This window comes from Canis lupus, chromosome 13 (assembly GCF_048164855.1).
Source record: "Canis lupus baileyi chromosome 13, mCanLup2.hap1, whole genome shotgun sequence".
NCBI classification, from domain to species: Eukaryota; Metazoa; Chordata; class Mammalia; order Carnivora; family Canidae; genus Canis; species Canis lupus.
Window position 1 is genome coordinate 29,717,318 of NC_132850.1, and position 27,648 is coordinate 29,744,965.

The window sequence follows — 27,648 nt, forward strand, 5'->3', positions numbered from 1 at the left end:
GCAAAGATTAGAGAGAGAAAAATCTAACACCTTTTATTATTTACTTCACTTATAAATATCATACAGAAAGAATAAAAGAATCTTAATGAATAGAAGGCATATTTGATCATTTCTCATCTCACACAAAATAAAGTTTATTACTCCGATTTCATACCACAAGCTTATAGAATTGTATCATCTCATTGGTCTTCTTGATTGAGAATAAATGCTTCATTAAATTTAAATATAGCAACCTAATAACAATAGTAAAACCAGAGAGAATAATGTCTGACATTAAAAGGATCACACACATCACTCTTTGCAACATACTAAATTTCTAGATAAAATGTAAAGTTTAATGTTCACAATTGCATAGTAAATGTAAAGAATTATGGTATGGCATATGGATATAATAAAATCAAACAGTATGAGAACAGCTTTCAGTATAAAGAGATCTTGTTGATTGTTTTTGAAATGGGAACTGTAGAAGAAAGAACAAATAATTATAATCCCTGGGCTACTGGCTGTGGCAACTAGGCGAACAGTTATGATCCTCACTGAGATGAGCAATCATGGAAGAGGAAGAGTGTGAGCTTTTTGAGGAGAGTGCAGGCAAACTTCAGGTTTCTCACACATGGAGTATGAGGTGCACTGGAGCACTCCAAATGGAGATGCCAAATACAATGTTGGCTACATATATCTGGAGTTCAGAAAAGTTGGGGCTGGAGATGACCCCCAGAACTATTTTCCAGGCCTCAGATACAAATAGTCAATGCCTATTGGACATTTTTACTCCTATGGCTCAAAATTGCTAATAACATAGTAAATTTAATGCCTAACCCCAAATCTTTCTAAATCTAATTTTCACCAATTATTCCCTATTTTATTATAAATTATATTTCTAATTATCTAGTTCTATAAACCAGAGATTTAAGAAAATCATTCCTGAAAGCCATCTCTGACATTTCCAGAAACCCAAGGGTCATCCTACATATTCACCCTTCCTATTATCAGGAATTATATGGGAGACTTCACAGAACCATGCCAGGGAAATAAGTACAGAAAAAAAAAAAAAAAAAGAAGGAAGGACGTTAGGAAGGAAGGAAGGAAGGAAGGAAGGAAGGAGAGAAAGAGAAAAGAAAGAAAAGAAAAGAAAAAAGAGGAGAAAAAAAGATTTTCCGGAATCTAGAGAGAAGTATTAATGTGCTTATACAGAAATGAATGAGTTCCAACTCTATTTCCATTTTTTAAAAATCTGTTCAATAGCCATGTTCCAAGGAGGAAATATATGACTGGCTTACCTTGGATTACATTACATTCTCTGGCAAGAGGAAAGCAGAACAACTTGACCAACAACAGTACTAGCACATTCAGTGGAGGAGACATAATCCTCCAAAAGTAAATTAAAGTGATTTTACAAAAAAAAAAAAAAAAAGACTGCAATTTATGATAGATGGCTAAAACTTGAAAAGCCCTATATTCTGCTTCAGGACTGTTAGTCTGCTGCTGCCACTAACTGCAATACTTTATCTTCCTTTTGGTAAGTTAATACTTGCTTCTGATTATGCTTCTGATTTCAGCTTAAATGTATGTCCTCAAAGAAACCCTCTCATATCAGATCTAGCTGCCTTACACTCACTGAGTGTAGTATACTTTTCCTAAATAACAATGATCACAGATTATATTTAGCAATTTATTTGTATGATTATTAGATTAAGGTTAATGAGCTTATAACTTTTCCACAGGTTGGTGAAAGAATAGACAAATAGATCAATGGAATAAAATAGAGACCCTAGATATAGACTGGCACAAATATAGTCAACTGATCTCTGACAAAGGGGCAAAGGCAATACAATGGAACAAAGATCATCTTTTCAACAAATGGTACTAGAACAACGGGACATCCATTAAAAAATGAATTTCTAATGCATCGTTGACCTAGTGTAAAATGCAAAACTATGAAACTAGAACATAGTAAAAAGTCTAGATGATTTTGAGCATGATGATGACTTTTTAGATAATATACCAACACCACCATGAGAGAAATAACTTGTAAGTTTGACTTAATTAAAATTAAAAACTTCTGTTCAGTAAAAGACAATGTCAAGAGAATAAGACTAGTCATATCTGGAAGAAGAAAGTTACAAAAGGCATGTCTGTTTCCCAAACTATACAAAAAAAAATCTTAAAACTCATCCATAAGATTAAACAACCCCAATAATAAAAACACAGACCAAAGACCTTAACAGACATTTCACCAAAGAAAATACAGGGATGACAAATACACATATATAGCTATGCTCCACACCATATGTCATTAGAGAAATACAAAATAAAACAACAATGAGATAATGACTGCTCACCTAATCGAAACGCCAAAATTCAGAGCACTAGAAGATCAAATTCTAGCAAGGACATGGATCAAGAGGAACTCATTCATTGCTGGTGAGAATGTAAAATGGTACAGCAACATTGAAAGAGTTTGGAGATTTCTTATACAATAAAGATACTCTTATCATATAATCCAGCAAGCAATCTCCTTGGTATTTACTCAAAGGAGTTGAAAACACATTCACAGGCACCTGGGTGACTCAATGATTAAGCGTCTGACTTTGGCTCAGGGCATGATCCTGGGGTCCTAGGATCGAGTCCCACATTGGGCTCGCTGCATGGAGCCTGTTTCTCCCTCTGCCTGTGTCTTTGCCTCTCTCTTTGTGTCTCTCATGCATCAAGAATAAAATCTTACAAAAAACAAAACAAAACAAAAAAAGCATTCATACAAAGACCTGCACACAAACGTATTTAGCATCTTTACTCACAACTTCCAAAAATTATAAGCAACCAAGATGTCCTTCAGCAAGTGAATGGATAAATAAACTGTAATATATCCAGACAATTAAATATTTTACAGTGCTGAAAAGAAATGAGCTGTCAACTGATGAAAAGATGGAAAAACTTAAAGGCATCTTACTAAGCAAAGGAAACCTCTGAAAAGGCTACATACTATATGATCCCAACTCTATGTCATTCTAGAAAAGATACAACTATGGAACAGTGAAAAAGATCAGTGGTTTTCAGGGGGTTTGAGGGGACAGAAGGATGAACAGGCAAAGCATGGAGTATTTTTAGGGCAGTGAAAATATTTAGTATGATGCTATAATGACAGACATAGGTCATTTTAAATTTGGCCAAACAAACTGTACAATATCAAGAGTGAACTCTAATGTAATTTATGGATAATGTAGTAATGATGTGATGACTGACAGATATAGTTTCATTAGTTGTAATAAATGCACCACTCGGATGGAGGATGTTGTTGACAAAGGAGGTTCTGGCCATGTAGGGAATGGGATTATATGAGAAACCTCTGTATCTTCCTCTCATCTTGAACTAAATCTAAAACTTCTCTAAAACACAAAGTCTATTTTTTTTAAAAGTAGGCATGGTAGGGGATCATTACAGGGATAAACATTGGAATAGAAACCCAACAGAACACCCAGGCCAGCAGGAGGACAGCAGGGTTCTGGGTGAATACCATGGAGCCTTGGCAAGTGCATTCTAAGGAAGAAGCAGCCAATCCACATGACTCAGGCCAAACTTAAAGACTAATTTTAAAACAACAACAACAACAACAACAACAACAACAACACTGGATTTAGCAGAAAACTTATTGATAATCTTGGGAGTAAGTTTCAGACAATTAATGGGAAAGGGATGATCTGAGAAACATAAATTGTTCATAACTTAGTTTGGAAAAGTTCATAACGTAAAAGGCAGTAGTTAGATAGGAATGGGAATCCCAAGTCTTTTGTGTGTATTTTGTAGATCCTTTATGGTTGCATTGCTGCTGCAGTGGTTGAGAAGAAACAAGCCTGAATGCATTTAAGTATACATGTAAAAAAGTTAAAATTGAAGGAAGATTTGAACATGGGGGTGAGAAAAGAGTAAATTGGCTGAAGGAGGGCAGGGAGGGAAAAATCCAGGTCATTGCCTTCAGATAAGAAAGGACTTCTCCAATTTTAAGGAAAGGCATTAGGAAGCAGCTGTGCATGCAAATAAGACTAGAGGTTTAGAATCAAAACTTTGAGGGAGGTTTGACTTACTTGGCCTAGGAGCACAAGATAACTTGGCTGTTAGTATAAACCAGGGAAAAAGAGGCTGAGGGCCTCAGAGGGTCCCACCAGCAATGGAAAGAAATAAAGATGGGAGAAAAAGCCCAGAAATTTAAAATGAAAGGCAGCATTGGCTTCCAACTTCACGGTTCTAGAGGTCTGATCATATTTTTCCCTCTTTAAGAAAAGAACAGAAAAGTACAAACTCCAAAAGAAGTACAAGGCCTTGGGAGGCCTCTGTGCATGCAAGGGATCCCGAAGCTTAAATTTCTTTAGCTTCGTGGGTAAACCTGCCTCTTGCCACAAGACCTACTGATGAACCATGGAGAAGGAGTGGTAGAGTTTGCATTTTTAAAATACGCTGCCGTAGCTGCACTGTGGAGAATGGATTGGAATGAAGATGGAGAAGTGGGGAAGTAAAGGCAAAAAAAGCAAAACAAATGAGATTAAAATGCTCAAAAGAAAATGGCATGTCTTTTGCCCATTTCATGATTGGATTGTTTGTTTCTTTGGTGTTGAGTTTAATAAGTTCTTTATAGATCTTGGAAACTAGCCCTTTATCCAATACGTCATTTGCAAATATCTTCTCCCAATCTGTAGATTGTCTTTTAGTTTTGTTGACTGTTTGTTTTGCTGTGCAAAAGCTTCTTATCTTGATGAAGTCCCAATAGTTCATTTTTGCATTTATTTCTCTTGCCTTCATGGATGTATCTTGCAAGAAGTTACTGTGACCAAGTTCAAAAGGGGTGTTGCCTGTGTTCTCCTCTAGGATTTTGATGGAATCTTGTGTCACATTTAGATCTTTCATCCATTTTGAGTTTATCTTTGTGTATGGTGCAAGAGAGTGGTCTAGTTTCATTCTTCTGCATGTGGATGTCCAATTTAAATGAGTGGGAAATATCAGAAAGGGAGACAGAACATGAGAGACTCCTAACTCTGGGAAACAAACTAGAGGTGGTAGAATGGGAGGTGGGCAGGGGGTGGGTGACGGGCACTGAGGGGGGCACTTGATGGGATGAGCACTGGGTATTATTCTATATGTTGGCAAATTGAACACCAATACAAAATAAATTCATAAAAAAATAATTTAAAAATTTAAAAATAAAATTAAGATATATTGGAAGTCTAAAAAAAAAGGAAAGAAAATAGCAGCATTACACTTGTCATCTTTATTTTATTTCTTAGAAGAAAATGTAACCAGTAATTAGTGGCAATGATTTAGGAAAATGACAAATCAGGAGTAAGAAGACCAGTTTCTAAGTTATTGCAATAAGTCATACATTAGAATCAAATTAATAGATAAGATACTAAGCACAATAGACATTGTACATTAACTAATTTCTGATATAACCATTTTCACAGGTGCTCTTTCCATACCTTAAAAAACAAACAAAAGCACATGTATAATCTCATGAGAAAGAACATTATACTTATTTTTATATAGTAAAGATGTGTTTTGCCAGTGGAAAACATTTACGTAAAGTACATACTAAAAGTACAATTATTCAAGCTGCATAGTATGTAAAATATATCCTGTATGATTATGTGTATTTTTACAACACATTTAAATAAAGATGTATTTTGCTACTGAAGAATGTGTTTATATAAGGTTCATGATTAAAATATAATTATTCACATAACAGACTATTTAGAATATGTGCTGAATAGACAGGCAAATAGTTATATTTTGTACTTGCACATTTAAAGGAGCTTTCTTTGTTTTTTTTTTTTAATTTTTTTTTAAATTTTTATTTATTTATGATAGTCACAGAGAGAGAGAGAGAGAGGCAGAGACACAGGCAGAGGGAGAAGCAGGCTCCATGCACCGGGAGCCCGATGTGGGACTCGATCCCGGGTCTCCAGGATCGCGCCCTGGGCCAAAGGCAGGCGCCAAACCGCTGCGCCACCCAGGGATCCCAGGAGCTTTCTTTGAAAGAGAATTATTGTTTGCATTTGAAATAAACAAGATATGAGTATTATGACAAATGTACACCAGTTAAGGGGCCTTGAAACACATTTTCTTATAAGAACACACACAGACACACACACATGCACATGCACACTACATACATAAAATAAAGAAAAGGCAATAGGTAATGGTAAGTACATTACAATGGAACTAGAAATACCTGGACCATAATTCCAGTCTGCCTCTAATTTACTGTTTCTGTAGACAAATCCTCTAGCTTCTCTGAGCTTTAATTATCTTAAAAGTGAAGATAATATGTACCTCACAGAGAAATCTGTAAAATAGGGTAGAATTTCTCAAAATGAATAATCTTGGAACCGAGATAATAGTCCACTGCAAAATAAAATGAGGGCCACCTGGTGGCTCAGTCATTTGAGCCTCTGACTCTTGGTTTCAGCTCAAGTCACAATCTCAGGGTGGTGAGACTGAGCCCCAAGTAGGGCTTTGTGCTCAGTGGGGACTCTGCTTGAGATTCTCTCCTTCTCCCTCTCCTCTGCTCTTCCCCTGACTCATGCACACACACTCTGTCTCTAAAATAAATAAATAAAATATTTTAAAAGAAATAATAAAATAACATGTGGAATTTGAGATGAAATAGTGAAATTCTGTGTTAGCATAAACTAACAATTTAATTAGAAACACACTGAATTATACACATATATATGTATGTATATGTATATGTATATGTATGTATGTATATATATACACATACATATGTACATATATACATATTATATATATATATATAATATGACACATTGGAAGGCAATACCCCTTTTAGACTCTGCAGACAAAATATTAGTGCCAATGCCAAGCTTAATCCTTGATTTTCTTTCCTTTTTTTTTTTTGAGACTTTATTTATTAATTTTGAGAGAGAGAAGGGAAGCCAGAGGGAGAAAAAGAACCTCAAGTAGACTCCACACCAAATGTAGAGCCCACACAGGGCTCAATCCTACAACTATGAGATCATGAGTTGAGCCAAAATCAAAAGCCAGACGCTTAATTGACTGAGCCACATAGGTGCCCAGGAATCCCTGATTTTCTGATTTTAATTAATTTATTCCAAAACTACTGACATATTGCTATTTATTAATTAATAGATCCCATGTGCTTGCACTGTAGTGGATATTGCTGGAAGAATGCTTGATGTAGAAATGTATAAATCTTGGAAATTAGAGGATATTAACATAGATGGGAGATATGAATTAAAAACACATTTATTATTGAAATTTTCCATATATTGGAAATGCAGTTCAGTAAGTTCAATGCAACTCTGCTGAAAAGTAGCCTACCATCATAGCAGACTTGGAACAAAGACAGGATTTTCCTAATCCAAATCCAGTTGATGCATATTTAAATTTTTCTAATTATTTTGAATTCTTGGTAACCACCACCACCAAACACATAAACTGGGATATGTGAGTTATAGAAGGAACTTCTACAAAACTCCTAGAAAACATTATTTTTCTAATCTGCAGTTGCTATTAGAACGTACATTGTATTTGCACATAATTTTCTCTCTCACACCCTCCAAAGGTGATGATGATGCTGACATAATAACAATAATAATAACATCCATGGACTACCACATTCTAGGCTAAGTGGTAACTATTTACTGTGAATTGCTGTATTTAGTTTTTACAGAGGCCATGTCAAGTTAAGGCACCTAAGAAAAGTGAAGCTAAAATGGGTTAAAGAACTTGTCCAATTTCACAAGGATGATAAATGTTGGAAACAGAATTTAAATCAGGGATTTTTAATTCCAGAACTTTTGTTTTTTAACTATTTTACTCTGTTCCTGCTTCTGGACAAATAAATACATTGTATGGCAGGCTTGAGATTATTTAATGCTACTTCTAAATTCAGCAGTGATTCTCATATTAGACTTACCTTCAGTATCAGTTGTGCAAAGATTTGTGACAACTTTGCACATCTAAATGCTAGTTCATACTTAGTTCAAACTTAGATTTCAAATAACTTCATTTCAATTCTTGAAAAAAAATGTATTCATGTTTATTAAAAAATATTGTTTGGGGCTCAGAAGAGGTATTATATTTCAACATGTAACAATTTTCTTCTCCAAGCACGTTTTCCAAATATAATATGAATATCTTTTAATCAATTAATAAACTTAAGATGTTATTTAATAAATATTAATAAATATCTCTTATAATTCTTATGGTATTCTAAAAACATGCATACTCCAATTGGATAAAAATCTCCCTTTATATAAAATACCATCACCTCTTCATGAATCTAACCATAGTTCTTTCCTAAACATATCCTACCAGATAGTGTGCATGTTCTTTTCCTTCAGCTTTCAGTGTCTTATTCAAGATGACTGAGTTAGATTCAATTTTCCCATCTCTTAACTCTGCCCCTGGAGAATCTGTCTACTTCCAATGGATTTCCCCTTGTGTCACTCTATTACAGAGAGTTCAATGAATCACATAAAAATACTACCAGTTTTCATTTGTTGCATGCCTACTCATTCCAGAGCTCAGTTAAAACTTGAAAAATCACTCTCACGATGCACAGTGCATTTAATTACTGTCTTGCTGGTATAGATTTTTTTTTATACTAGAGTTAATCATAGCTTTATTGTTTATAAAAAGTTCATTATGGAAGGATGTTTAATGGTTATCTGCTAGCATTTTTAAATGGCATATTGGTAATCAGCCCTCAAAGGACTGTGTCTACCTAAGGTTAGCTGAAAAACACAGCAGCCTAATTAGCATCCCAAATCACCACCCAGCCATCTGTTATCCCCAGGCAAAGGAGAAGAAAATGTAAATGTCTAGGAAATAAGGGCTCTGTGTGAAAAGTCCAGATCTTTAATTTTTATTTTTTTTCCATTTTCCTCATAGTATTTGTATAGTCTTTGTATAGCAGTATAGTATGCTGCTGATGAAAAGTTTTCTTTCCTGATATCCTTCTATTTTTGACAAATGCATATAAGGAAAGGTGTCAGAGATAGCAGAGCCAGGGAATCATAACACACATATCACTTCAGTCTATTTTTAAAGATCAAAAATAGGATGCAAAGTAGGTGGACAAACGGAATTTCACTCCCTAGAGCTACCATCTGACACCTTGCGCTGACATAAACTCATTATAGAAATGACACATTTTTCAAATAGGTGACATAGTTTGTTACAAGATTTGAAAATTACACAGCTCTTATCTTACCAGGAACCACTATATATAGTTTTCACACACAGTTCAGTTTACATCAAAACAATCTGTTTTGATACAAAACAAGTGAATGGTGTTGCAATGTTCTGGCCTTTTGGGGAAAAAAAAAATTCTTTTTTAAAATCCAGTATTACTCTTCTTTATCCTGTAGGGTTTCCCTAACATCAAAGACAAACCTCAAACTTCACTGTGGCCATGCTAATGAAACACTGGAAATATAAGTACGGAAGCAGTACACAAAATAGTTACATTGACAAAAAGATAATATAACTTAAACCCCTCTCAATCTTTCTATTTTCCTATCCTACCAAGGCAGCTACTATGAACCCCAAAACTATTTATAAACATTCTATGCTGTACCTCAAGACAGTACTATGATTTTAACTAGAAAAGAAGGTCATTTCAATTCTAATTCTTTTTAGGTATACCAGAAATATAAATCAATCAGTTAATGGTTAAAATATTTTAGGTAATATAAAAATTCTGTTGTCCAAGAAATTATATTCAAATACTGCTAGAAATCCTTTGTTATTATATAGTCTTTGTTATGTAACTTGGAAGTGATCTTGTTCTTATGGATTGTATCACAGTGATGTATAATAGATTAAAATAAGACTGTGAAAGAATAAAATATCTTTATTACAAATATGAGTATTGAACATATAAAATATTTTATTTTTTTAGATTAGCACTTAATCTCATTTTTATTATTCTGCATTAGACTTAGCATAATAATAAACATTAAAATGTACTTTCTCTTGCTAGCTCAACTTATTCATTCAACAATAGATTATTGGGTACCTATTATCTGTTAAGCAACATCTTATAGACTAGGAGTATATAATTAGCCAAACTCCTTAGTCCTGTAGTGTATTAGCTAGTGTATGTGAGATATTCAACAAATAATTACATAACGGAAGGAAAAACACAAAACAAAGCAAATAAATCTATATGGATAAGTAATGGGATCTGACCTTGCCTGGGGAGAGGTTGAGATTAGACACATGAGAAAGCAACCCTTGACATGAAATCTGAAGGATAAGAAGAAATTAATTGAGCAAAGAAAAAGGAGGGGAGAGGTGCCTAAACCTCACACACAAATACTGTGTTATGAGAAAGTATAACATGTTCAATAAGAAATTTTAAAAAGACCAGGGAAAGGACACATAAGTTATACAACATGAAGCTTAACAGGTCGTCAAAGGGAAGTTCGTGTAGGGCATTGGTCTCAGTCCTAGAAACACACTGGTAAGTCACCAAGTAGTTTTACACCACACAGTAATATAGTCAGGTGTGTGTTTTGAAAAGAACTCTGTGGCTACGGAGGGGATATACATGGTAATGAACATGGCTTAGAGGCTAGTCTGTAAAGAGTGAGTTGGGAACAGTGGATAATGAGCCAAGTGGATGGACTTAGGAAATTATTTGACAGAACTTAATAAATTGCCACCTGCTTGGCAACTTTTTTCAATTATATAACCCTGTAGAGATTTTATTTATTTATATGCAAAATCACAAATATTAACAATTCATTAAAATATGATGGCTTGATAGGATCGATCAATGAAATATGATAGGTGATCTTATGGGTTTATCTCCTCTCCTTCAAAACCCATTGTGTTAGCTATCAGTGTCCCTACCCATCGTAGGAAAATTCATCATGGACACATGATTTATATCAACTATGACAAGACTAGAGATGGAGGTCATGGATATCTTTGACTACCTAACAAAGAAGAAAGGGGAAACAGGTACCATACAACCATGCAAGTCCAAAACCTAGCAAGTTAAATTCCATTTGATCTTTCTTTCTTTCATTTTAAGAAAATCTTTTTTTCCATGGAGGCAGTCTGTTTGCTCAGCCATCTGGGAACTGAGTACATTGCAGAGTCAGAAAGAACATTTTCCCTCAATTGGATGTATACTCCTTGTATAAGCAAGCAAGTCTCCACTCATGTACTTAATCAGATTAGAATCTTTCAAAAGTCACTTAATGCACTCAGTATCCACTAAGGTCCTTTTGATTAAAACTCATTTGATGTTGTGGCTCCAGAACCATCTTTTTTGGATCCCTACTCTGCCCTTCAGAACCACAGGGGCAAGCTGCAGCATTTCTCTGTGTTCTTCCCCCTGGCTCTGCCACTCTGGCTCTCTTCAAGGGCCCTGTCCTCTGAAAGGGAGACTGAGCAACCCTGCTCCTGGGGCCTGTGGTGGGAGTGACGATCTCTGAATCACCTTCAGGGTCACTCATCCCTTTTCTCCTTAGCGACCTTCTTTCATTCTGCCTCATTTTCTCTATTTCTTTTGTTCTCAGTAAGCAGTGTTTCTGTTGGTATAATTGCAACCCCATTCCTGGCTTCTATTGACACAACTGATTACATTTCCAGTTCACACTTATATGAATTTCCCCATCAAATAGTTGTTTAAGAGACCTTTTGGGTCCTCTTCAGGATATGCCTTCTCATTTCTTGTAACACGGACAGGCTAAGAAATGTCCAAATCTTCAAGTTCTGGTTCCTGTTGTCTAACAATTTCTTCAGTTTATCTCTCTCTCCTTGTATTTTGCTATACGTGGTAAGAATTTGCTTCTTCAACCCGTTGCTTAGAAATATCTTCAGCTAAATATCCAATTTCATTTCTTTCAGGTGTTGCCCTCCACACAAGACTAGAATACAATCCAGCCCAGTTTGTTGCCACTTTATATGAAGGATCCCCTTTCCTCCACTTTGCAGTAACCTACTCTCATTTCTGTCTGAGACATCAACAGAATGGCCATTAATACCCATATTAGTGGCAATATTCTCTTCACGATGATGTATGTATTCTCTACAGTGACAGAGGCTTCCTCTGTAGCTCTCTCTTCTCTTCCAGAGTCCTCTACAGAATTGCCTTTCTTGTTTGTATATCTATTAGCACTCCCTTCAAGTCCATCTAGGATTTTTCTAGCACCTACCTCTAAACTCTTCTGTTCTCTACCTAGCACAAAGTCACATCCACTTTTTTTAGGTATCTGTTATAGCAGCATTCCACTTCATAGTACCAAAATCTGTATTAGTCTGCTTGGGCTGCCATAACAACATAAATTAGGTGACTTAAACAAGAGAAATATGTTTTTTCATAGCTCTAGAAGATGTAAGGCCAATATCAAAGACACAGCCTGATTTGGGTTCTTGGGAGAGCTATCCTCCAGGCTTGTAGATGGCTACATTCTTCTTGCACCATCCCATGGCCTTTCCTCGGTCATACATATGGAAACAGAGAGAGTGGGCATAGCTGTCTGGTATTTCCTCTTTTAAAGACACTGATCCTACCAGATTAGGCCCCCACATTTATGGTTTTACTTATTTAGACTCTCTACTCCAAATACAGCCACACTGGGGTTTAGGACTTCAACACTATATTTTGGGAAGAATCTAAACATTGCATCCATAACACCTGGGTTGCTTCTATCTTTTGACTATCGTAAATAATGTTGTGATCGTGGGAGACAAATATCTGGTTCAGTCACTGCTTTCATTTCTTTTGGGTATGTGTAAAATTGTTGGATCACATGGCAACATCCATTAATTTGTTTCAACAAACATTTAAGTACTTACTACTCTACAGGCATTGTGCTGTGTATTGAGAAAAAGTGACTGCCTTTAAAATTGATCTCAGACTCCTCTAAGCTTGTAAGGTACTCTCTTAAGAGAAGAGTACCATAATTTCAATTTTCCAGTAGAAACTGTCCAAGTTTAAAGTAACAACATATTTTGCTCTCAATAGTGTATCTTTGGATGATAGGCTTCTGATAGGCTTCAGGGTCACATTGTCTTAAAGCCAATTCCTAAAACCCAGGTCCTCAAAATGCTTCCCTCTAATACATATCATCATAACTCTTTTTACTCAAATAAATTTTCCATCGCCACAGTGGTATTCCATTGTTTTAAATGACTATTCTATTTTTATCCTCTTTAGTATTTAAGGGATTTTTCCCCCACTAATTAAATACCATTAATCCTAAAAATTAGAGTGAATAGAAAACTGCAGCTTGAGCATACCCTCTTATCTGCCACTTCCTTTATCTTTTGTTTTACTTTAGCATGATAAGACTTGAGAAAATCAGAAACATAATTTTGGAAGTATAACATCATCTTTTTTCACATCATGAAAAAGATGAGAACTTTACTCCTATAACAAAATACATTACAAATGAAGAAACGGATTTAAAAAAACAGACCAAAAATGAAAGAAATAAAATCAATGGTACAATTTTGGTGAGGAAATATCTCTCTAAACATAGAATCAGTTGAAGAAATATTGCTAAAGATTGAGTATATGTAGCACCAAAAAAAATAGTTAAGGAGGAATAAAATAATATTCATTCATGATTCCAGGCAATTATTGGACTCTGTTCTGTACCAAGACATCTCTTAGCAGTTAGAAAAAGAGATTAAAGAGTCACAGCCCTGTGTCATAGCATAAATTAAAGGGTAACAGATACGAAAACAGTCATGTCTCATCAGGTGATGAGAAAGAGAGAGTTACATATATCTGTATCCATATTTATATTTATATATATATTATATTTCAGAAATACTTCTCATTGTAGCTTTAAAACAAATTGTTAGGAATCATGTTTAACACACAAATTTTACAGCTCATACCTAAACTGCTACTTTTCAAACAGAAAGGATATTTCCAGTTCTTTAAATACATTAACTCTTCTTGACCATGATTTATGGTTCTTCTTGACCACTCATTAGGTTCTTGGTTCAACCTTCTACATATAAAATCTTTTGTTTAAATTACTAAATATCTCCTTATTATAAGATTCATCTTGTGACTTGAGTAAATTTAATAAAATTTTTTCTTTATTTTCACTATTTATCTTTTTAAAGGAAGACATCTCAATATTTGATGTGTATTTTATCTTTTTAAATAAGTATTCTTAATATTCTATGAAGTAAGAAAGGGTTGATGCACATTTTTAAGACTCCTTTTATTATTAAACTACATTCTTGGTCTTACATAATGTAGTAATAAAAGGTGACTCTGCAATTTTGTTGTTACTATTAATGCTCTTTTTGTTTTCATTTTGCCTGTTATTGGAGGCAATATAATATAATAAGGAGAACTTTGTCAGCACATAAAGAGATCACATTTGAATTTTCACTTTATAATTTTTCACTATTTATTAATAAATTTGATTATTTTTTCTTATAGTAACAATTAATAAAACTATATGAGTAACTATATAGTTATGTGCTCAGAGGAATGATGCTATATAAATTCAAATAGGTGATATTATTATTATTATTATTTACCATTATGTGCCCTTTTTTAAATAAATGCAATACATATCTTTGCTTTCCATGATGTGCTTTCCATGATTTATCTTGCAAGTCCTCCAAGTAATGTCTATAGTTGGCACAATATTATAATGTGTTTGTGTATACTGCATATCATCCTTGAGGGAATTTTTTTGGCAACGCTGTTTTCCAAACAATTCCCTCTCATGTAATCTGTTTCATATTATAATGCCCTAGATATATTAACCTGTATTTGTGCAAGTTAATCTAATTTTGTTCAGTTTGTCCATAGTTTTAGATTCCCAGCACCCTTAGCAAGAACTCCCAATGAAACAACATTGGCAGCACTTCTAAATGGATAATAAAGTTCAAAAAATTAACAATCATCAAACTAAAAGACTTAAACTAGAATATTTTCAAATAGAGTATACATACATCTATTAATCCATTTAGCTTGACTCCTTTGATACTTTTATTCCCAAATAACTCAATATATTCAAAACAATATAAAATATTTATAAACATTAAGAAAACTTCTTCTCTTTGGTTAGCTATTAATCTATTTTGTCTTAGAATGTTCTTCATATAAAGACATATTTAGATGTTTTTTGTTTTCTTTTGTTTTGTTTTTAAGTAGGCTCCATGACTAGTGTGGAGCCCAACATGGGGCTTGAATTCATGACCCTGAGATGAAGACTTGACCTGAGATCAAGAGTCAGATGCTTAATTAGCCTAGCCACTCAGGTGCTGCAAGACATATTTATGTTTTAGAAATAAGAATATACAATGGGAAAAAGAAAGTCTCTTCATTAAATGCTGTTGAGAAACTGGAGAGCTACATGCAAAAGGATTAAACTAGACCAGTTTCTTACAACATACATAAAAAACAAATGCAAAATGGATTTAAGATCTAAGTGTGTGACCAGAAAACATAAAACCCCTAAAGAAAAAACAGGCAATAATTTTTTGGACATGGTCCTTAATATTTTTCTGGATATGTCTTTCTAGGCAAGGCAAACAAAAGTAAAAATAAACTACTGGGACTATACCAAAATAAAAAGCTTTTGGACAGAGAAGGAAACCACCAACAAAATGAAAAGGTAACCTACCTACTGAATAGAAGAAGATATTTGTAAATGATATAGCTGATAAAATTAATATCCAAAATGTTTAAAGGACTTAGGCAACTCAACACACACACACACACACACACACACACACACACACAAATCCAACTAAAAATTCGGCAGAGGACCTGAATATAGACATTTTTCTAAAGAAGATATACAATGACCAATAGACACATGAAAAGATGCTCAAAGTCACTAATCATCAAGGACGTGCAAGTCAAAACCATAACAAGATAGCACCTCACACCTACCAGGATGGCTATTATCAAAAAGAGAAGATAACAATAGTTGGTGGTGAGGAAAAAAGGAAGCTTTGTGCATAATTTGTGGGATTGTAAATTGGTATAGCAAGGCAGTATAGGCAGTTCCTTAAAAAAATAAAAACAGAAATACTATATGATCCAATAATTCCACTATTGGGTATTTACCCAAAGAAAATGAAAACATTAAACTAAAAATTCATGCACTCTATCTTTATTGCATTATTTATAATAGCCAAGATACTGAAGCAACTTCAGTGTTCATTGATAGATGAATGGATGAAGAACTAACTTTCAGCCATAAAAAGGAGATTTTTGCCATGTTCAATGACATGAATAAACCTAGAATGTATCAAGCTAAGTTAAATAAATCAGACAGAGAAGGAGAAATACCATATGATTTTATTTGTATTTCTAATCTAAAAAACAAAGCAAATGAGCAAACACTAAAAAATTTAAAAAAACTCAGAAACACTCTTAAATACTGAGAGCAAACTAGTGGTTGTGGTGGGGAGGATGGGAGAAACAGATGAGGAGGATTAAAAGATATAAACTTCCAGTTATAAAATAAATCACAGGATGAAAATTAGAGCATAGGAAATATAATCCATAATATTGTAATAACACTGTATGGTAACTACACTACTGTGGTGAGCATTTTGTAATATAGAATTGTTGAATGACTATGCTGTACACCTGAAACTATATTACATGGTTCTTCAGCCATACTTAAATAATAAAAAAAAGACTTTTAAAAAGAAAAAGACATATTTATGTATTATATAAAGATTTTATAATTGCAATTTGTATATGATAGGATTTTTCTAAGACTTGAAAGTAACACATTTACACTCCAATAAAACCTTTACAGAAAAAAAAATGGAATTTTATTAGAAGATATTCGAGACAGCTCAAAAAAATTCAAGAAAAAAGTAAACAGCAAGACTGCAATAATTAAGGCAGTGGTCATAACATTAGCAACAGATGTCATCTTCCTTAACTTTGAAGTTTTAACATTAATGTGACTCATGTCCTATCTCTACTTCTCTGTTTCTCCTGTGAATTCTCAATAAAGAAACTGTTTAGCCAGATTAGATCGCCTTATCTAATCAAGCAGGATCTATAGTGAAGTAACATTTGAAAGACAAATACTTAGCCCACAAAGTTCTACTTCTCTGAATAAGTATGTGAGGCTCTCAGAGAAGAAGTCCTGGCAACACCACCCCTTCAAGCACCAACAACTCTACACCATCATAAACATATATATTGCATGATTGAATAACGTCATGTAATTATTTTTCCCCAGCAAATTTCAGTCGAATGCTTTCTATGGGCTAATTGCTATAGAGACAGCAATGGACAAGATCTGATCATCTTTATTTATTTTTTTTATCTGATCATCTTTAAATTCTATTGGAATTAACAGACTGTAAAGGAGTACCTAGAAAACTAAATGGGATGATTACCTATTGTAAGAAGTGCTATAAAAGGAATGAGATCTAGAGAACCTAGGTTGGGGACTTGGATTTCCTTTAAATAGGTTGTCAAAAGAGGCGTCTCTGAGAAATTGACATCTATTCTGAGACATAAAAGATGAGAGGAAGGCAACCATGGGAGAGAGAAGCTTTTCAGGCAATGGAAAGTGAAAAGACTTGGAGGAGAAAAGTGCATTCTGTTTTTGCATAGAAAGGAGGCACTAGCTATAGCAAAATGAATGCAAAGATAGTGATAAAAAGAGTTTCGGAAGGAGAGCAAAAGAAAGATTGTCCAAGACTTGTACATTTAAATCAAAATTTTAGCCATAAATCTAATGAACTAGGCATAGAGGGAAGAGTCTGAAGCATGTTGAGGTGGGGATGAAGGCTAGCTTTCAAATAGTTCTTTCTTCCTAAAGTGTAGGGGATGGGTTGGTGACACAATAGGATGGAAACAAGATATATGTGTCTATTGCCATCGTTTTAAAAAGCCCCAAACACAAAGATGTGAAATTTACTTTGGAAGAGAAATTGATATTTGAGTAGAATTGGAAAATGGGGGAAAGGGAAAATCAAAATTGACTCAGATTATAGGTTAGAGGTATCCCTTTGGCTGAGATAAGGAAGACTTCCTCGTAGCTAAATCATTGTGATGTTTTTTTGTTGTATACCCAGTTTGAATAATCAATCATGACTTAGGAGTATATTTTCCTTTAGAAAGGCTTTTACCCATAGTTTAAAGGAGGGGATCATTACTAGGTTCTCTGGTTTCAAGTATTGGCTATCCTTTCTCAATATTGGTTACATTCTCAGAAACATTAACCCTTTATGTTCCCAAGACAGCAACCATAAACTCATGGAGCTTACTGCCTTCTTTTTTTTTTTTTTTTTAAAGATTTTATTTATTTATTCATGAGAGACACACAGAGAGAGGCAGAGACACAGGCAGAGGGAGAAGCAGGCTTCCTGTAGGGAGCCAGATGTAGGACTCCATCCAGGACTCCCAGATCACCCCCTCGGCAGAAGGCAGGAGCTAAACCACTGAGCCACCCAGGTGCCCCACCTTACTGCTTTCTTAATCTGAATTAGAAGAAGTGTCAAATGTCTTCTTCTTGGTAGGTTGTCAGAGTTTTGGAATTGAATTCTGTTGGTCCTATTTTTTTTTTCTGTCTATCTGAGTTTGGGTTTGTGTCCATTTCTAACTGATTCCTGTAGCTAGAAAGATTGTCTACACTGAATAGCTTTAGGGTATGAGATGCAAGTAATTCAGTCAGTAAATATTATTAAATGTATATTATATGATAATAGGCATACGACAATGAGAAAACCAAACAACAACAAAAACAAAACCATAACATTCTACTGAATTCCCTTCTTACTGCAAAGCTGTGAAATATGGGATACTATGAAGATAAAAAGGTTAATGAATTTTTAATTGAATGAATTAATGAATATTTCACAGGTATGTGCCACACTGTCTTCTAACAACTACTTATCTTACATGGTTATAATCTAAATTAGTGAAAAATTAGTGAAAAAATTTCAAAACCAATCTGATCTCTACTATCAAACATATTTGCTTTTTATTTCCCAATGAGAATAAAAAGTTGAATAAAGATTATGTCTTTGAGGGGGGCACTTTCTATGAATTATATGTAAATAGTTAAGCTGTAAATAATAGCCTTTGCAATATTAATCAACAATGTTTGATTCAGTGAACTTATTTTTGCATGTGTAATTTTCAGTTCATGGCTATTTTTTATAATCAAATTTTTGTCATAAATTGACAATCCATTTTTACCATTTTTTGGTAAACTGAGTTGTATGTTTACTGCCTTCTCTGTACATCAATTTACTGGTTAATTCATTTCTAAATAATTAATTTTATTCTTTTCTTTTTGGTTAATGAGCCCTTTTCTAATATTTTTTTTTCTTTTTTCAAGAAGAAAAAAGTATTGGTGTTCCTCCTCCCATCCCTGAGTCACTCACACATGTTGCACTTTTCACTGGTGCTTTTCACTGGTATTTTTTTTCTTTTTTCAAGAAGAAAAAAGTATTGGTATTCCTCCTCCCATCCCTGAGTCACTCACACATGTTGCACTTTTCACTGGTGCTCTGTGGGTTCCTCTCAACACATTTCCAAATTGCTCTGGTCTCCTTGTCCAAGAGGCCAACAGTAGGCTCAAACCAGTTTCTACCCGGCAATGTGTGAGTCCTAACACTAGAGCCAAATCCTATCAGCTGGCATTTAAGTTAGTCTTATCAATTACAGCTTCCTGGGGACTTGGAAAACCCATGCTATATACATCTGCTCGTGGCATGAATGGGGGTCTACTTTACTACTGATTATGAATTACAAGGGTTTGGAAAAGATGGCATCAGTGATTTGGGCCCAACAGTTTACTGTATTATTATTAATATTTTTATTATTATTATTAGAATACCACCAAAAAAATAAATAAAAGAAAGCAAATAAGAAAGGCAAAGGAAATTTGCCTTTCTCATCTTCTTCTCCTTGTCCCCTTATCACTATCCTCTTCCTATGACATTCAACTACTCTGACTTTAGACTTTACAATACAGGTGTAGTTTTATGAAGTTGTGAAACTACAATCTTCATATGTTATTTGTGTAGTGATTGTGGTAGTGGTGGTGGTAGTTGCGGCATGTGTGAGTAAATAGGATTACTTCAGATAATATTTTGGCATACAGTTAAATATATAAATACACTATGCCAAGTAATTCCATTCCTAGGGATATACCATAGAGAAACTCTTGCACATATCAGGTTTCACAGCAAAATAAAATAAAATAAAATAAAATAAAAAAATAAAATAGTAAAAAGAACTTTCTTAGAAATAGCTCAGAACTGTGAGTAACACAAATGTTATCCAAGCTTAGAATGAGTAAATAAATCATTGCATATTTATGCCATGCGATAATATATAGCAAAGGACATAAATAAACTACAGTTGCAAGTATCAACTTGTTAACACTCAAGAACTTAATGTTAAGAGAAAGGAGCAAATATTCATACAGTGTTATACCAGCATATGAATAGATGAATATCCATAGAGTTGAATATCAGTATATTTATAATACATATTGAAAATATAATAAAGAAAAGTAAAGCCATATTCACCACAGAACTCAGAACAATGGTTAAGACTAGGAAGTAAAAGAAGAGGATTGCATAGAATATTTCTAAGAAATTAGCCAGGTCTGCTTTATAATCTGAGTCATGCACAATTAGTGTTTGCTTTCTTTTTTATTAAATTAGTAATACTATTGCTCTTAATATTAAGTTAGTAATATTATTAATAAAATATAAAATAAAATAATAAAATATTACTAATAAAATATTAATGGAGACTGAAAGAAATTTTAAGATTCCCACTGACTTTTTGATTTAGTCCTAGCAATATGTAAGACTCTTTTTCTACCTATGTCCTAGCCCATCATCCCTCTAATATTTTGATAAAATCCTTCTGTACCCACATTAAACACATACACACACACAAGCATTTACATTCTGCTGCTGCCTCTTTAAAATTTGGTGCTGACCCAATATAAATCTTTGATTGTCCCAGAGTCTGCAATCAGTTTTAACACAGGAACCTAACTTTGGGAGGAATCTTCCTGCATCACAGTGATGTTGCTATAAAACATACATATTTCTGCATTCTTCTCTATGATGTAGTTTTGATGTGAATAAAATTCAATTTACAATGTAATTATTTGCTATAACCATATATGTCATTTTTTTTTTCTTAACAAGTCTCTTATAACCTAAGACCAGAAGAGGTCTTTGGTGTCACCAATGAGACTTTCTATACAAATTTCCCAACTTGGCAGCACAAGGAACAAAAAGTTCTATTTTCTTCTCAGAAATCATTGTCTCCTCTTCTGCCTTCACACAGTTGCAGAAGTGACTTATCACAGCTCAGTCTTTTCTATTTAATTGCATTTTTAACTTAGAACCAAGTAAAAGGCGAAAAGATGAAATCATAATAACTACTAGTCCTCCGGTGACCTCTGCTGAATATACGGGTCAGCCTCAGAATTTTACTGTATGCCTGATGCTGCATCATTGTTCTCTCCTACACTATACTTTGATTGACATATGAAAATGCCAAGAGTATGATGGCTATGTGAAGCAAAACAGATCAACCATTCTTTTGGTTGAATGTGTTACTCTCATTTTAATACCTATTTATAAATTTTCATTTTATTTAGACTTAGAAACCTTACCTACAAGTAAATAAAGATTGAAGAGGTTAAGCCTATGGTCATCTCATTATTAGTAAAATCACATGCTAAATTCAATGCCTGGGCCATAAAATCAATGTACATTTTATTACAACATACTTATGTTCTTTCTAAAATCCCACAATACCCGTAGAACAAAAACTTACCAACAAATCAAAATTATTATATCTTACTTAGGTGATTTGGCTTTAATATATTCAGTATTTTACAGAGCAAATAAAGTCTTTTGTGATATATTCAGATAATAATACAGACATCACTTGAAAATGTTTAAAAAGAAGTTCTTGCTCTAAGACTTTCTGCTTAACAAACATGAAAATCTATCATTTTTAAATGTCCACATTCTTTGAAGGATACTTAGATATCTTAACAGTTGGAAATAATTATAACTGTATAAATAAAATTTTTTCTCATGGTTCAGTTAATTTTAATAAGCATAATTCATAATAAGTGCAATATGGCATAGGATTCTAATAATGTAAATTCATGCCTCCTTGCCCAGGAACATTAAAAGGCCATGAGGCATTTGGGGGGAGAGCATTTATTAAAATTGAAAAGAAGATTAGGAATATGAATCTGTTTATATGTACATGCATTACAATACTGCACATTAGAAGTTATACCAACAACTACTATTTTCTCTGTGTGAAAGAAAAGTGCAACACTTGAACCATTGTATTTATATTAAGAAGAAAAAAAAAAGAATCCCAATTCAAGGTAACAATAACTGAGTTCAAGTTCTAGTCATGTTGCTTACTACCTCCCTACATTTCTAAATCCTAGTTTTCAAAACAATGAAATAAATTTACCTGCCTTACCTATTGCATAGTGTTATATCAATGATTGAATAGAATGTATCCCCTGGTTATTTGTTAGATAAAAATACCATATAAATGCAACTACTATCTATTGTGTTCTCTGAAATAATGGATTTGAATTTAATATACATATATATGTATATATACACATATATATATCATTTTATATATGATGTGTATATATATCCATATATCCATATATATATCATTTTAAATATAGTCAAGCTATATTTGAAAACTACAAAAATCAATTTCAAAATATTTCATGGAAGGGGCACCTGGGTGGTTCAGTTGGTTTAGTGCCCAACTCTTTATTTTGGCTCAGGTCATGATCTGAGGGCCATGAGATCCAGTCCCACATCTGGCTCCATGCAGTGAGGAGACACTTGAGATTCTCTCTCTCTCCTCTGCCACTCCTCCTGCTTGAGCACTTGCACACAAATGTGTGGAAGTCCAGGATCTCTCAAAATAAATAAATAAATCTTTAAAAAAAAAGGTTCATGGAAGAAGGGGAGAAATAGAGAAATAATGACAGTCTTAAAATTTAATGATTTGAAAGCAATTAATTCTATCTCAAATCTTGAGATTCAGCTTAGCAGTGGAAGCAAATGTGTAGCTTCTGATGAAAATATTTTAGCACCAGAAAAACTGAAAATTGCTAAGCCAACAATTCAAATAAAAATTTTAAAAGAAATCAAAATGAAGAAATAATAAAGATAAAGCCATCAGTTAATGAAATAGAACACAAAAGAACAGGAAGGTAGAGTAATAGGGAAAATTAACCTCACAGAGTAAAGCTGTATAACACAGATGAGCTTTAAGTTTGGGAACTGGGAAGTGAAGGATGTCTTTTTTAAAAATATGATTTAAACGAAGTGAAGTGAGAGAAACTATAAGAGGTCAGAAGTAGAAATAAAGTATAATGAAATTACTCAGTTAACAAGTATTTATTGGATACCTAATAGTGCCAGGCACTACTCTAGCACTTGTTTACAACAGTTTGTTTTAAAGATAAACATGTTAGAACTTTTCTTGTTGGAAAGATTGCTAAGCAAAATTAAAAAGTAAATAATTAATACATTAAATGTAACTCAGTGAAGCACGACAAAGTTCTCGGGGGAATGGGGATTATAATTTTAAACAGAGCAGTGAGAAAGGCCTTATTTTTCTTATCACCCTCATTCTGGAAAATGCAAAATAATGCTAGGTTCATTCTTCCAAAAATCCAGACATAAATATTCAATCGCCTACTTGGCATTTCCACTTGGACTTTTAGTTGATATCTCAAATTTAAAAAATCCAAATCTGGGGATCCCTGGGTGGCGCAGCGGTTTGGCACCTGCCTTTGGCCCAGGGCGCGATCCTGGAGACCCGGGATCAAATCTCATGTCGGGCTCCCGGTGCATGGAGCCTGCTTCTCCCTCTGCCTGAGTCTCTGCCTCTCTCTCTCTCCTCTCTGTGCATTCTCATGAATAAATAAATAAAATCTTTAAAAATAATAAAATAAAATAAAATAAAATAAAATATCCAAATCTATGTAGAATTAATGTCAAAATCTGAACCATTTTGCCACTAAAACTGGTTGATCTGCAGCCTTCTTTATCAGTCATTGGCAACCCCAGACTTTCAGTTAGAACAATAAGTAGTAAGTAGATAAGTAAATAAACAAAATCCTCCAGAAATCCTTGTTTTCCTCTTTTTCTAACAAAGGACATTCAGTTTGGAAAAAAAAAAATTCTCTCAAAAGCAAAGTCAGAAATATCAAAAGTACCTATATGAGTATTTAAAAGGATTAACATATATAAATATATGAGTATGTGCACATGTATATGAGTACATGGACATAAATACTTATATCATTATTTACTAGATTAACAGAAATTTATCTGTATGTATACATTGCATAATATGTCACTATATTACTTGTAATTATCTTTTATATATGCACACATAAAATAGGTCTGCATGTATGTATAATGTTTATAAGTAAATATAGAAAATATTTGAGCAACCTAAATTATGGCATTGTTAGAACTTATTTGAATAGACATCTTTAGGGCACTGTAACAACCTCTGAAAATCCACAGTCTTTCTAAGCACATATATATTGCTTATAAAAATTGCAGTAATGTGTATTTAGACTCCAGAAATGTGAAAAAATAAATTTGTTAAGAAAAAATTTCAATAAATCACATCTCAACATGTTTCAAAGAATTTATATGAAAAATAACATTAAAGAACATGTATTTCAAAATTGAACATGAATATTTATCAGTGAGTAAAGTCAAAAATCTTAAAGCCCCGTAGGACAGTCACTGCACCATAACAAGTTAAATTTGTGCAATGAAGCTGAAATACAGGAAATATATGATTTTAAACTTTTACATTTTTATTTTTTTTAATTTATTTATGATAGTCACAGAGAGAGAGAGAGAGAGAGAAAGAGGCAGAGACACAGGCAGAGAGAGAAGCAGGCTCCATGCACCGGGAGCCCGACGTGGGACTCGATCCCGGGTCTCCAGGATCGCGCCCTGGGCCAAAGGCAGGCGCCAAACCGCTGCGCCACCCAGGGATCCCTAAACTTTTACATTTTTAAAAGAATCGGTAAACTTTACATTAGCCATTCTCCAAATCTTAAAAATTAACAGGAGAACAGCAGAATAAATCTATAGATACAGTCTTATAAAAATATTAAGGACAGGACATATTTTAGCAACTATAAAATACAGATACAACAGAAAACAAAACCAAAGTTGATTCTTTGAAAAACTATTATATTTGAAAAAAACAATAATGACAGTGTACAGGCAAGTCACACACATAAAAATAAATGTAAATATTCTCAGTAAAATATTGAAGTATATTCAGGAATGATTATGGAGATAATTCCTTATTGGATATTATTTCAAGTATACAAATCTATTTCATGGTTAGGGATGTTTAATGTTCAAAATTAGAAAATTAGGGGTGCCTTGGTGGTTCATTTGGTGAAGTGTCCCACTCTTGGTTTTAGCTCAGGTCAGGATCTCAGGGTCCTGACCATGCTGAGGTGGAGCCTGACTTAAGATTCTCTCTCTTTCTCTCTCTCCCTCTGTTTCAGCCCCGCCCCCCACTGCTCAGGCACACATGCTCTCTCTCAAAAAAAAAAAAAAAAAAAAGAAATCAGAAAATTAATGTTATTCAATTTATTACCATATTAAAAGAGAAAATCTTAATTGCCAAAAAGTCTCTTGACCAAATTTGTCATATAGATAACTTTTTATAAAACTTTTAGCAAACCATAATAAAACAGTACACATTAACTTCATAAAGGGCATCTAACCATAAACCTCCAGCAAATATCTTCCTTTTCTTTACTTTTCTTTTTTTTTAATTGATCAGTTATTTAATTAGATTTTTGTAAGAAATTTAGAACACCAATTTGCAAGAGAAAACACATAGTGCAGATAGCCCTGAAGCTTAGGAACAGCTTTTGGCAAAACTTTTTGAGTCCACAGCCATCTGATCAATCTTGTGCTGCTCTGTAATCTCGTATTTCTCTTTCTCTGAGTCAAAAGATCTCACCCTCCTGTGTCTGGTTTACACAGCTATTTCTTCTTGAAGTAAGCATCAGTGAGTTGCTTTGGGATTTTCACAATGCGGATATCAATTTTGGTGGAGGTGGCAATGACAAATTTCTGGTGTGTTCTACACAGAGGAACTTAATTGAAGGCCAAAGGTCCAGTCAGTCACAAGTAGGAAGCCACTGCTCAGTTGCTTCAGGAAAACCACCCTCTTGCCTCTGTGGTGCCCAGTCAAGATGACCAAAATGGTCCCAAGAGTGATGCTAGCTCACTGTTTTCGCAAATGCTGCCTAAAAGGTTTTTGTTTTTGCTATTGTTGTTTTGTTTTGTTTTGTTTTGTTTCCACAGCTCAAACAGCTTTCAAGGAGCATCCTCAGTAGGATAATATAGAGGCATTTTATGAAGTTTAACCACTAGGGTACCACCAGCTGGTTTTGTGACAGCAGCAAGAATCTTCTCTTTTTTCTTCTCAAAACTGTGTTTGGGAAGCTACTGAATTCTTCCTCTTGTATATGGCCTTTCTGGAATACATAGCTGATTAGCAATAATCTGCCAATTCCTCTGACTAGAACAGTTTCAGCTGCAGTGGGGCTTCCCTTTCTTTGGCATTTTAACCTTGAGGTTACTCTTCTTAATCTTGGCACTGGGATCAGCCTTCTTGGCTTCAGGTTTCTTTTCCTTAGCATCTGATTTTTCAGCTTTTTCACCCATCATCCTGCAAGATAGGAAAGAGCAAACATCATCCATTTCTAACATTAGACATCTTCCTATAGGGGATCCCTGGGTGGCGCAGCAGTTTAGTGCCTGCCTTTGGCCCAGGGCGGGATCCTGGAGACCTGGGATCGAATCCCACGTCGGGCTCCCGGTGCATGGAGCCTGCTTCTCCCTCTGCCTATGTCTCTGCCTCTCTCTCTCTCTCTCTCTCTCTCTCTCTGTCACTCTCTGTGTGACTATCATAAATAAATTAAAAAAAAATAAATATTAAAAAAAAACATCTTTCTATAGGATGAGGAATGTGACAAGGATATCCCAAATAAGTAATTCTATTTAATGAAGTGAAAGTTCTAGCCAACCCAAGAAACAAGAAATATAAATAAACTATTTTAAGAATTAAAACTGGATATCTGCTTCAAGCCATGTTGGAGTAACAGGAAGAAATTTCCCACCTACTCTAGAAGCTAGAAAACAAACAAAATATTTGAAACAATAGTTTTAAAACATTAAACAAGACAATGTAGAATAGTGGTCCTTGAGAAAAGGAAAATAAATAAATGGAGCTGTAGGGTTGTTCAAGATCACTCTCTGAAAAGAATTTGTAGTTCATAGCACAGAGATAAAGAACCTTAAAAAGTTAAAATGTAATGTTTGCTTTTCAAAAGTATGAACAAGAAAATGTCAGTCATCACAGTTGCTATTCTATATTGAAATGTAGATCATAGTGTATAGTATTTTGTAGAATATGTAAGATTTGGAAAGAAGGAAACAAAATGCAAAACAAAACAAAATAATGTATTTGCGAGGCTTCTTTAAAAATTAGTTATTGAAAGGTATAGAAAAAAAGATGCAATATTAATGGATGTAAAGACC

The 27,648-nt window shown here is 34.0% G+C and overlaps 1 long non-coding RNA gene across 1 annotated transcript in view; it reads right to left on the reverse strand.

The window, feature by feature from the left end:
- Positions 1 to 24,951: 24,951 nt before the first annotated feature.
- LOC140602186 (uncharacterized) overlaps positions 24,952 to 27,648 on the reverse strand; it is a 422,601-nt gene continuing 419,904 nt past the window's right edge. Inside the window, exon 6 of the long non-coding RNA XR_012005155.1 lies at positions 24,952 to 26,776. This is a non-coding gene — a long non-coding RNA (uncharacterized lncRNA). The remainder of the gene's footprint in view (positions 26,777 to 27,648) is intronic.